The sequence below is a fragment of the Bison bison genome, unplaced genomic scaffold (genome assembly GCF_000754665.1).
Source record: "Bison bison bison isolate TAMUID 2011002044 unplaced genomic scaffold, Bison_UMD1.0 scf7180017864481, whole genome shotgun sequence".
Taxonomy (NCBI): Eukaryota; Metazoa; Chordata; class Mammalia; order Artiodactyla; family Bovidae; genus Bison; species Bison bison.
Window position 1 is genome coordinate 3580265 of NW_011495041.1, and position 12342 is coordinate 3592606.

Sequence of the window (12342 nt, forward strand, 5' to 3'; positions counted from 1 at the left end):
AACTGTGATTTTTTTTTTTTTCCTTGAATCAATTATCAAGACAAGAAACAGTCATATGAAGTTTGTCTTTGAAAGGATGTGGTTCTAAAAATATGACTCAGGGACTTCCCTGGTGGTCCAGTGATTAAGAATCTGCCTTCCAATGCAGGGGACGAGGGTTCGATCCCTGGTTGGGGAATTAAGATCCCACACGGTGTGGGGGCACCTGAGCCCACGGGCCAGAACTCTGAGCCTGCGCTCTCTAGAGCAACAGAAGCCTGTGCACTGCAGCTTGGGAGAAGCCCCCATGTGCTGCAACTGGAGAAAGCCCACGCACTGCAGTGAAGACCCAGCACAGCCAAAACCAAAAACCGAAACCCATGGCTCCTTGTATCACAGTGGTCTCGAAGGACCACTGGTGGAAGTTCCTGTCTGATCTTAGCACCTAGAATGTTTGTGCTTTTTCTGAATTCTTGATTAGGACCTTGTGAGTCTTACAACTATTCTGTTTTCCCCATCTGATTGGCTGTTACCAAAACTTTACAGTCCAGTTGAGCCCGCTGGGTAAATTGATACCCAGGTAAATTTATTACCCTTTATTCTGTTCCCTTGCACTTTGTCTTAATGTTTGGGTCCTTTTTATTTTTCCAATGATAGTTTCTCCTATTCGATTTTAGATCATGCGTCTTTGGAAGTCACTGCTAAGTCCTTTCTCTAACATAATAATAGTTAAAAAAACGTCAGCAAACAAAATGACTGATGAATTTTCTTTAACTATTTCTGAACCAATAAAAAATTTTCAGGGTCCTAGATTCATCTGTCCATCTAGTCACCCCAGGCTGATTTTTGGACTAAATGTGAATATTAAAATCTACATTCTTTTGGTGCTTATTGCACATAAAAAATATTCAGGACTTCTGATTCGTTTAGGATTTTGACCCAAAACTACTAGTCCCTTCCCACTTTAAGTTTCAGGGTGAAGGGAAATGTTCTGATTCTCATGCATTTAGTAATTATGAAACATTTGGGGACACTTATTCATGATGAACAGAGTAAGAATGAATGTACTTCTGTAGTCTTTTATAGTGCTTCATGTTGAATCTCTAATTTCTGTTTTAAAACAACCTTTTCAGGTAGATGTTAAGTAAAGCAGATAGTTTTACACATCCTTCTTTTTCCTATTAAGTTTTGGAATGGGTAGTTTGCTTGCCCAGGATCACATGAGTTAGTAAGTAATAGAGCTAGGGTGTAGATGTGGGTATTTTGATGGCAAGTACAATATCCTTTTCTCTGTGTACTTTGATTCCTGGAACTTGCAAGGACTTAAAAGTGACAGGATGCCTCTCATGAGTGTTTTCTGAGGTGAAAAAGAAAGTTCTGGTGTGGCAGACATTTTAGGGAAAGCCATGGATTAGCTGCCATGAACACTGTATTTCTGACATTGTCATATTTCATCTCGGGTTGGAGTGATGAAACTTCTGACCCTGTCTATTTTTGAGCTATTTGAAGCCTGGGATTAGCTTGGTAATTCCCTCCCCTTCTCCAGCACAGACACTTCCCTGTGAAAACTGGTTATTTGACACCTGATGCAGAAATTGACTTTATGAGTTGAGATGAATCAGAATGAGACTGTAAAACTTGGCACATTTATCGTTTACTTCACTGGGGGTCATCTTAATGTAATGCAAGCTGTCCTACTGGTTCTGCCAGATTTTGTCAGCGTGGTTTGCATGTATGCGTGCACTGTGGCGAATTGAGTCAATCACATCTTCCAGCTGGGTTAATGAGTTCCCCTTTGGTCTCATGACACATTTGAGGCAATCGGTTTCATCCAACTTAGACTGTAGACCCAGTTCAGTGAGTTAGGTACCATGTTTCAGGGAATTTCCCTTAATAGTGGCCTTTCTTGTAGCATCTTCCTTATGGTTTACAAATGTTGCATAACAGTGAAAAGAATGCAGTATTTTTACTGAGAACTGACCAAGGAGTCGGCACTGAAATAATCATGTCACATAGATGGTGTCATTTAATGCTTATTTCAATAGAATGGTTTAGGAATTCTTGTCCCTATTTGTAGAAGGGTAAACTGATAATTAGTGTTTGCTGCAAATCACCTTGCAAGTAAGTGACAAAGCTGAGTTTTGACCTGATTGATGCATGCAGTGGGACTCCAGGCTCAAACTCCCATCACTGAGTTAGCTGTTTACCTGCCGCTTGCTTGTTTATTTGCTTTTGGCTGTGCTGGGTCTTTGGTGCCGCGCGGGCTTTTCCCTGGTTGCGGTGAGCAGGGGCTCCTTCCTCCTTGCGGTGTGTGGGTTTCTCCTTGCGGAGGCTTCTCTTATGGTGGAGCATGGGTTCTCGGGCGTGCAGGCTTCAGTAGCTGTGGCTCCCGGGCTCGGTAATTGTGACGCACTGGCTCAGTTGCTCCATGGCATGTGGAATCTTCCCAGACCTGGGCTCAAACCTGTGTCTCCTGCATTGGCAGGCAGATTCTTTACCACTGAGCCACCCAGGAAGCCTGACTACCTCCTGTTGAGGGTGGATTCTTTGCGGCTCTTAAAGAAAACCCGAATCCTGATGGTTCTCAGGTTGTTGTGGTGTATATTCACAAGGCTATGGTGGAGTTAATCCATCCACTGTGAGTACTTGATACAGATTGAATCCTTGGTGACTCGTTGCAATCTTAGCATATTTGCTGATCACAAAGAGCAAATATGTTCTCTTCATCTGTTTATATCATGGGGTCAGTTCTATGGGTCACAGGTTAAAATACTTTTTCCATCAGAATCAGGGGGAGAAAAAAGGATCCCGGATCCCAGATAGACTGGGTTTTGTCTTCCTACATATTTTTTAAACAATGCCTGATAACTTTCACTTTCTTCCCCATAGCGTTTTTCTGCTCAGGGAATAGAAGACTATAATAGAGAAACATTTCAGTTCTGGTAGCAGAATATGTACTTTTTCTTTTTTCAAGTATAAAAAATGCATTATCAGCCTCCATGTGCAGGTGGAGGACAGCCGCCTGCAGGCCTGGTTTGCCAGCAAGAATCCAGCCCTTGCAAATTATTGGCAGCTGGCACCGTAATGAGTCCATTTCAATATAAATGGGCTGTTGCTTATTAATTTCTGCCAGTTCCTAAGCAATTCAGGAACTGCTTTGAAAATGTAAAACTTTGCAGAGAGCAGCTTAAGGAGGATGCCTGGGAAAAGAGAGGGAACAGGACAGCAGCGGGGGAATTATGGCAAGGACATGAACTGGAGGGTAATAATGGCGTATTGCTAAGAACTCGTGTTCCTCTCCTGGCAAGTGTGATTCACCAGGTTCACAGCAAAGTAGCATATTTTCCAAGATAGGGTGAACAGGAACTTCACTTACTATGCTATCTTCTATGGATATGGATATTTATTTATTTACTGTCTTGATGTGACCACCTTCCACAACAGTAGGCAATTTTCTGTGTGTTTCTCTGCAAGCTGTTTGTCATCTTGAGTTCTACCTTAATGAGGCTACCAGTTATAGGTGCTAGTTGTGGGCAGCCCCACAGGAATGATCTGTAGGAGAGGAATAAGAGGCAGCCACCCCCAGGAAGCCCTTGGGGCTTTCTCCTGTCTTGTAGTTTAGTCAACTAAGTTGTGTCTGACTCTTTTGCGACACCATGGAATGTAGTTCATCAGGCTTCTCTGTTGATGGAATTTTCTAGGCAAGAATACTGGAATGGGTTGCCATTTGCTTCTCCAGGAGATCTTCCCAACCCAAGGATTGAACCTGCATCTCCTGCATTGGCAGGCGGATACTTTACCACTGAGCCATTAGAAGCCCCTCTCCTGTCTTAGCATCTCCAGTCTCACCAGAAGCCAGGTTTTAGAAAACAAAGACCGCTCACAATGCCTGTTCATGGAGCTTATTTTGAAAACATGAGAGTTCGTGAGCACGAATTCTCAGCAGTACCCCATGTATATGATGAGAAGGTCTATCATTGAATTTGGTCTTTTGTTTTACTGTCTTTTAGCATCTTCTTCAACTTCTGTGATAGCTATAGCTCTGCTTTGAGAGTAACTGAGACTCCCTGGTTTCCTGTCACTCATTTCTGTTTGTTGAGATGTTTGAAAGATTCAAAGGGGATCATGAGCGTAGGGGTGCAGGTACCTTTTGGAATTAGGGTTTTCTCCAAGCCTATGCCCAGGAGTGGGATTGCTGGGTTGAATGGTAGTTCTGGTTTTAGTTTTTTAAAGACCCTCCATGCAGTTCTCCACAGTGGCTGCCCCAGTCTGCATTTCTACCCACCAACACCCCTTTTCTCCACGCCTTCTCCAGCATTTACTGTTTGTGTATGGTTTTGATCATGGCTCTACAGCAGAGACTAACACAACATTGTAAAGCACGTGTATGCCAATAACACTTTAAAAAGAAGAGGGAACCATGAGATCATGCTACTGAAATTGATTTCTGTTACCTGATACTTTCATCTGTAGAGACAAAATAAAAGGATAAAATATGACTGAGTTTGTAGAGCGATTTATTACTGTAAACGTAATCATGCTTATACTTATGGATTTATGCCTGTCATTTTAGACCTGTAGCTGAATGTTGCATTGTTTGGTCTGGGGTGTGCTATTTCACATGAAATGGATGTTGGAGAATTTATGTAAATAGGTTTGATGGAAAATTCCTGTTTCCTGTGTTCTGGCTGAATAGTGGCTTTCTTTTCTCTGCCCTCTCCAGGTTTTTGGCATAGCTGCATAGACGCAGATGAGACTGTGATGGCCAGCTCCAGGGGCAGGTGCTGAGACACTTCCTAGCCACCGTCAGTGTTCATCCTGACATCATCACCAGGCTCCGTATCTAAATGCCACAGTGCTCTTGGGGCAAGTTGGGCTGGGAACCGTTGTTGCCTTGTAAGGTAAGTTTGTGAATGTGTGCTTGAGCCTGTGTATACCTCCATGAATTAAACGTAATGCTTCAGAGGTGGTGAGACAGGTACCACGGCATTGTCATGGTGTATGCAGCTTGTGGGAAAAAGAATTTGAACTCACTTTTTTGGATTAAGGTTATGCCCATCTAGCAATTCAAAAGTATTAGCATTAAAACTAAAAAAAAAAAAAAAAAAGAAAAGAAAAAGCAGGTACCTGTCTTTTTCCCTCTGTGAATTGCTCTCAGGGATCTTTGAAATTTATTCCCAAGCTTTACCATCTTTAGATGGGATTATGTTTAAAAAAGGTAAACCCGGCTTCAAAATTCTTACTTCAGAACAATGACATGTTTTGTTTCTGGTTTAGATAATCTCTTAAAAAGCAAAATAAATGCAGTCAAAATAATAATCTTTCTAAATCAAAGATCATCTTTTATTTGTTGCAAAACTTTCCTGTTTAGTCTCCTGTGTTAGGGGTATTTGTGTGTGACTTGGCAAAATACTTTTCATGGGTTTGTAAAGATTTAGCTAAAACTTTCAGAACTTTGTCTCAGTTTAATCTTAGCTCTCCTCCCCCCGCTCTCCCCCCAACCCCCTTACCCTGTCTTCAGGCTCAGCCTCCAGTAGGGAAAAAACAGGCTTGAAACCAAGCCCTCCCACTAGAATCTAATTTTAAATTTGCAATCTGTTGTCTTGTGATTTTTGCTTCAAATTTAACTTTGAAATAAATACATTTCATCCTTTCTCCTGCAATTTCGGAGGTCTGTTTTCAAATCATAGAAGGGTAATCATTACGTTTATTTTAATAAGTTCTTAAATACCTCAGGAGGGAGTGAAAAATTTTATTATTAACAATTATAATTTGTATACATCATTAGATGCCTTATGTTCATATTCTATAGTACCCTTACCAACAAGAGAAACCATGTTTTAATAGTTAACTTTGACTTGAATATAAGCTGGGTCATCTTGTGCCCACTGTGGGCTCTAATGCTTTATATTTTTGAAATATTCTTGTTATAGACAATCTGAGAGGTGAGCATCCCATTGAAAAAAGCAGTACTAAAACTCCAGTTCACTTAGATGGCCAATATAATAATGAGTAAGGCATGGTCCCTGCCACTGGGAGCTTGTAATAAAATAAGGGGTTCATGCAAAGAAAGACAAGTGTGCCAATGTACAAATAACCATGCACAGACGGAATGGGAGGAGATCAAGCAGAGCGCCACTGGAATGTCGAGAAAGGATGGTTAAATCCAAGCTCGGTAGTCTTATCTTCTTTATCTTGGGTAATTTTCTCAAGTCATCTGCTTTAAGTTTGGGTTTGGTGCTTTTTTGCTTTAGCTGTCAGCCTGGTGTCCCCATCCTCACTCTCTGAGAATTATCCAAGAAACCTAGGGACTTAAAGCGTTTATTCTTTTCTTTGCCATAACTGAATTCTAGGTAAGGGACCTGCCTGGCAGTCGATTAAGGCTCTGTGCTTCCACTGCAGGGAGTGCAGGTTCTGTCCCTGATCAGAGAACGGAGATCTCATGTGCAGCGTGGCCAAAACAGTGAAGTGTAGCTTTAGTGCAGTTGCTTTGGAAAATACGAAAAGCAAAGTATACTTTTGAAAATTAACTTACCCCATAATCTCTATCTAGGATGCTAACTTTAAAATTTTTTACACAGATCTATATATTCTCTATGTGTCTCTCTCTCCCTCTCCGTGTGTGTGTGTGTTTATGAGAGAGAGAGAAAGAAGGTAAAATATTAACGTCTTTAGAATTTTAATCTCCTCAAAGCCAGTATCTTGGAGATGCATCTCAAATACAAGTTTTTACTTCCTGAGAATAAGAGTTTTGCTCCAGAGGTGATTGACCCTAATAATATAATTATCTTTTTGATTATCTACTTCTGAACAGGGCAAGCCCCAGCAAGCTGACCCACAAGCCTGGGCTTTAATCATGTGGAGCTTTCCTGTTGTTCAGCTAAAGGGTGGGGCATTTTGCTGTCTGGAGTACCGCTTGAACTTCTGGTCTCATCTAGGGAATTAGACATCCTAAACCATAAAAATATTATTATAACCTCCTTAGTCTGCAAAGTGATGAGGTTATTTTTTGTTTCTCTTGTATCTTCTTTCTTTCTCCCTTTTTTCCTCTGAACAATCTGTAGTTATAGTAGTGTTTTTCTTTGTTCTCTCTGCCCAGAGACCTTGACCATGGGTGAGTTTCTGTTAACTCAAATGTTTTCTCATGCAATACCAAGAAAACTTCACATCTGATGATTAAAAAATGCAGCTAGTTTTGTATTATGGATCAAATTAAAAATATTTTACCTTTCTTTTTAATTTGTATTCTCCTTCTCCACTCATACATAATAATTGATGTTCACAGAGATCTTTCATAGATGTTCCAAGGAGTTACAATTTTCATTTATTTCAGGAGTGTTTACTATTACTCAGAGAACACAGTTATACTAATTGCTTTAAAAGCCTGATAATTCCAACATCTGGGTCACTTTGGGGTTGGCATCTATTGATTGTCTTTTCCCCTGAGAACTGATTAGATTTTCCTGGTTCTTTGGAATGCACTGTGGACACTTTCGAGTATTACATTGGGAGAATCTAGGTCCTGTTAAAATCATCTGGAGAATGTTGAATTTTCTTTTTTTCCTATTTTAGTAAGCAATCAACCTGGCTAGGTTCAGATGGCAAGTTCTGTTTGACCTCCTGTGGGTGGTAGGTCTGATGTCAGTTCAGTTTTCAAAGCCTTTGCTCCGAAGTTGTGGCCTTGTCCACACACGCACCACTTGGGAGTTAGACTGAGAGGTGAGCTGTGTTTATGTCATAGCTCAGTTCGCCAAGCCTTTGCTGTCTTTCTCTGGGTCAGTCCCAGGCACATGCATCTGAGGAGTGAGCTGGGATTTGGGTAGGTTTATACATGACATTAGCTGATTAGTTTCCTCCACCTCTGTCTTCTGTGAGATTGCCCTCACTCTTTGGCTTGCAGGGATCCCCAGTCTCGATTTCTTTGGCCAGAATGACAGGGCACATCTTGTGAGTTTTGCTGCTTTTGTTATGGCTAGCTGTGTGCTCAGGCTTCCCGGTGGCACCAGTGGTAAACAACCGGCCTGCCAATTCAGGAGACAGAAGAGGTGAGAGTTCGATTCCTGAGTCAGGAAGATCCCCTGGAGGAGGGTATGGCCACCCACTCCAGTATTCTTGTCTGGAGAATCCAATGGGTAGAGGAGCCTGGTGGGCTACAGTCCATGGGGTCATGGTGGGCTACAGTCCATGGGGCCACCAAGAGTTGGACACAACTGAAGCGACCCAGCATGCATGCACGGACTGTGTGCTCACCCTCCATGCAAGGCTGGAAGAGAAATGAGAGTAATACAAACCGAAATGGGAAACCCACTCTTGGTAGAGTGGCTTCTTCAGTTTTATTGCTTGTTTATTTATTTTTGGCTGCACTGGGTCCTCATTGCTAGTTTCCACAAGTGGGGGCTTACTCGTTGCCTCTCTGCACATGGGATTGTCCCAGAGCAGGTACTGACCCCATGTTTCCTGCATTGGCAGGTGGATTCTTAACCACTGAAGCACCAGGGAAGACCTTGTGTTTCTTCCCATCCCCAACTTACCTGCTTTTGCTTATTCTTTGGAAGCCTCAGGTAGTTGCTTTTTACTTTGGTTCAGAGGTTTTAAATCTTTATCATTGGAAGAAAGACCAGCCACTGTGTCTTACTTCATCTTGGCTGCCACCAGGTACTATAAATAGTACTTCAGTTTTGTTCACGACTATTAAAGACAGAAGCCCTGTCCCTAGCGAATCACCCTGCTTCCCCATTGACTCTCACTTTGGACCTTGTTTTGTGTTTGCTGTCTGTTTCCTGATGACCTTGTGCCAGATAATGCCCCGTGAGTGCTTATTTTCTTATTGCATAATTTGTTGAAAAAGAGGATTCAAAAAGCTTCATTTGGCAGCATTGTCACTTTTAAACAAAATTTTCCCTTGACCAGAAACTCCCAGTGAGTGACAGCTTTAACTTTTTATTTTGAAATAATTATAGATCCACATGAAATTGAACACAGTAAGCATACTCTTCACCTAGCCTCTCTTAATGGTTGCATCTTAATTTCCGCAAACTACCAAAGCCAGGGATTTGACACTTTTTCCCAAAGTGTGTAAATAGTTTTATATCATTTTATTACATAAGGCTTAGTAGGCTAATAAATCTATAAAAGCAGTCCCTGAGAAAGAATCACCTATCTGATGTATCTACGAAGCACCCTAATGACTGTACTTTTTTTGTGTGTGTATTAAATTGTGTTAGTTTAGGGTGTACAGCATAGTGGTAAAGTTATTTACTTTTCAGATTCTTTCCCCTTAAAGATTGTATCAAAATATTCAATATAGTTTCCTGTATTATACAGCAGGTACTTGTTGGTTATCTATTTTATGTATAGTAGTGTGTATATTGGAGAAGGCAATGGCACCCCACTCCAGTACTCTTGCCTGGAAAACCCCATGGACGGAGGAGCCTGGTGGGCTGCAGTCCATGCTAAGGGTCGGACACGACTGAGTGACTTCACTTTCACTTTTCACTTTCATGCATTGGAGAAGGAAATGGCAACCCACTCCAGTGTTCTTGCCTGGAGAATCCCAGGGACAGGGGAGCCTGGTGGGCTGCCGTCTCCGGGGTCGCACAGAGTCAGACACGACTGAAGTGACTTAGCAGCAGCAGTATTCCATTGCACATGTCCACCACATCTTTATCCATTCATCTGTCAGCGCACCTTTAGGCTGCTTCCATGTCTTGTCTGTTGCACACAGTGCTGCCTATACTGATTGATAAAGTTCCTTTAAGTACTTTCACTGTGCACTTATTTTGATGGGAGTACTTTTTTACTCTTTCGCTGTGTATTTTCTTTGATGGGATTTAAAGGAAGTTACTATGAAAAGTTTAGCTCATGACTTAAGGAGAAAGGTCATGGTGTTGGGAAGAACGGAGAATTCCTCCTCTCTCTAGTGTCCTTGGTCTCTGACCCTAAGAATCTCTTGATTTTTTGGGACCGCCTCTACTTTCAAATGACGCCTCCCCATCATGTCACTAGGTCTCCTTTGTCAGTATTTTCCTCTGGATCATCTCAGGCTGCTCAGTCCTGAGCTGTCTCCCCGACATGGAGGAGAGGTACTTTCTCAATTCCAACCCCCTTTCTTAAACCTCCAAAAGGAGGAGGGATGTAGGAATTAAGTGAAATGAGACAAAGGCGAGGCCATGAGTCTCTGCCTAGGTGATTGAAGGTTGGGGAGAACAGTGGAGCAGGGCAGGCCGAAACCATCAGCTCAGCTCACAGAATCAGGGTGATCCCAAACCCAGGGGCCTGGGCTGAGGGACCTACACCAGTCTGCAGGTGGAGGAGACATAGAGAACAGCACACAGTCTGGAAATGGGTGCATTTTCTGGGCACTGTCATGTAGGAGAGCTGGCATTTTTAAGGCCAGTGTGTGTTTTCTCTAGTTTACATTATGCTAACACCCTCATCGCTTTTCTCTTGCAGCTGTGTGAGTTTGGTTTTTTACATTCTAGATTAAACTTTGTCATTCATTCATTCTGTGTTTTCCTACTGAGCTCCTAGTGCCTTTCAGGCAGTGTTTTAGGCACTGAGAATATAGCAACACTCGAGACTAACTTTCTGCCTCCCTGATGCTTAATTAGGTTCTAGTGGGGACAGATATAGAATAAAAAAAAAATAAGGAAATGAAAAACATTTTTTGAGACAGTTATGACAAATGTTAAGGAGTAGGGGGGAAGCAAAGAAGAGGGGTGGGAAGTGTTGAGCTCCAAGAGGTCATTTTGGATAGAGATGCTAGGAAAGATCTCTTTAAGAAGGTGACATTTGAGTCAAGATCTGGAAAGAGCGAGCCAGGTGTAGATGCCTGAAGGCTGGAGAGTTGGAGGCCAAGGAAAGAGCATGAACAAAGGCTCTGGGGAAGCCAGGAAGCTGTATCTTAGAGGACTGGAAAGAAAGTTTAAGATTTGAGGTTTAAATTCAGACAGTTGTCCCTGTGTTACAGTCTTGCCCACCACCTCCTGCTTAATATGCCTCCCCCTAACTACCCTCTGCAAGTGCAAGCTGTTTGAGGCCACTAATATTTTCCCTAAGGAAGTCAATAGGGAGTTGAATGAGTTTAAAAATGGAAACATTTTCTAGCTTGCCATCATGTACCTGTGTTCTGAGGCTCTGCTTTTCAAGTTGTTACAAATTGAGTTTTTTACACTCTTGACTTTGTTACGATATTTCTTCTGTTTTATGTTTTGGTTTTTTGGCTTCAGAGGCATATGGGATCCTAGCTCCATGACCAAGGATCAAAACCCCACCCTCTGTGTTGGAAGGCGAAATCTTAACCACGGGACCACCAGGGGAAGTCTCTGCTTGTCCATTTCTAGCCCAGTTTTTGCATTTCAGCCTGTCCTCTCCCCCCTTAATCTTTCCCCTCTTTCCTAGTGACTGTGTGGTGATTTTGTTGGCTAAGTACTGATCACTACCTTGTACTTTTGTTTCTAAAGTGCATGAGCATTTTTTGACTCCTTATCATGCATAGAACACTTGTAGTCTCTATGAGTGTGAGTGTTCATCACTCAGACGTGTCTGACTCTTTGCAACCCCACAGACTGTACGTAGCTCAGCCAGGCTCTTCTGTCCATGGAATTTCCCCAGGGGATAATAACTGGAGTGGGTTGTCATTTCCTTCTCCAGGGGATCTTCCCAACCCAGTGATCCAATCCAGGTCTCTCACATTGCAGGCAGATTCTTTTACCTTCTGAACTATCAGGGAAGCACTCTCGATAGAGGCTTCAAAAAAAAAGTGTAAGCCACTTTCTAACCAAAGTTGCTTCCAGATTCAGAGAAACAAATAAAGACTGTGTAAATGTAAAGTGTAAACCAGGCTGTTTTGGTTTGTTGTAAGTAAATGATAAGAGTTAGGTAGGAGAGAGTGGGGGAATGTGAAGATGGTGAAAGTAGATGGCATTTGCCATTTGTACGTGGAGAGGATTAGGGCTCTCAAATCACCAGTGTTCTGGGGGTTGCCTGTGGGATGGGGTCATCCCTGAAAGGGGAGATTGTGTCTGTTGTATGCAGTGAGCAATTTTCATTTTTCATGCTTGTGTTGTTTCAGGGTCCCCCACTGACCCCCACATGGGCCTTCATGAGTCGCACTGACCTTTGGGGGAAAGCTCTTAAAGGAAGGGGTGTTTCGGCAGTCCCTAGGAACATTTTTCTCCTAACTTGAGTTGCTTCAAACTTCCTGCTGACTCGACTTAGATCATCCCCTGAGAATCGCTCTTGGTAGGATTTAAGAGATTTGGCATTCATCTCTAAATTCTAGTTCTGAAGATAAAAATGGCTTCTTTCCTACCTTGGCTGGCTGAAAAGAATCTTGCTACTAAAAATGCTATTAATATAACA

The 12342-nt window shown here is 42.3% G+C and overlaps 1 protein-coding gene across 3 annotated transcripts in view; it reads left to right on the plus strand.

Annotated features, from left to right (window-relative positions):
• TIAM1 (T-cell lymphoma invasion and metastasis 1) overlaps positions 1-12342 on the plus strand; it is a 469570-nt gene that overhangs the window by 292728 nt on the left and 164500 nt on the right. For all 3 annotated transcript variants that reach the window (XM_010862313.1, XM_010862311.1, XM_010862312.1), the window contains one exon: positions 4703-4880. The gene's annotated coding sequence lies outside the window, so the exon portion shown is untranslated. The remainder of the gene's footprint in view (positions 1-4702; positions 4881-12342) is intronic.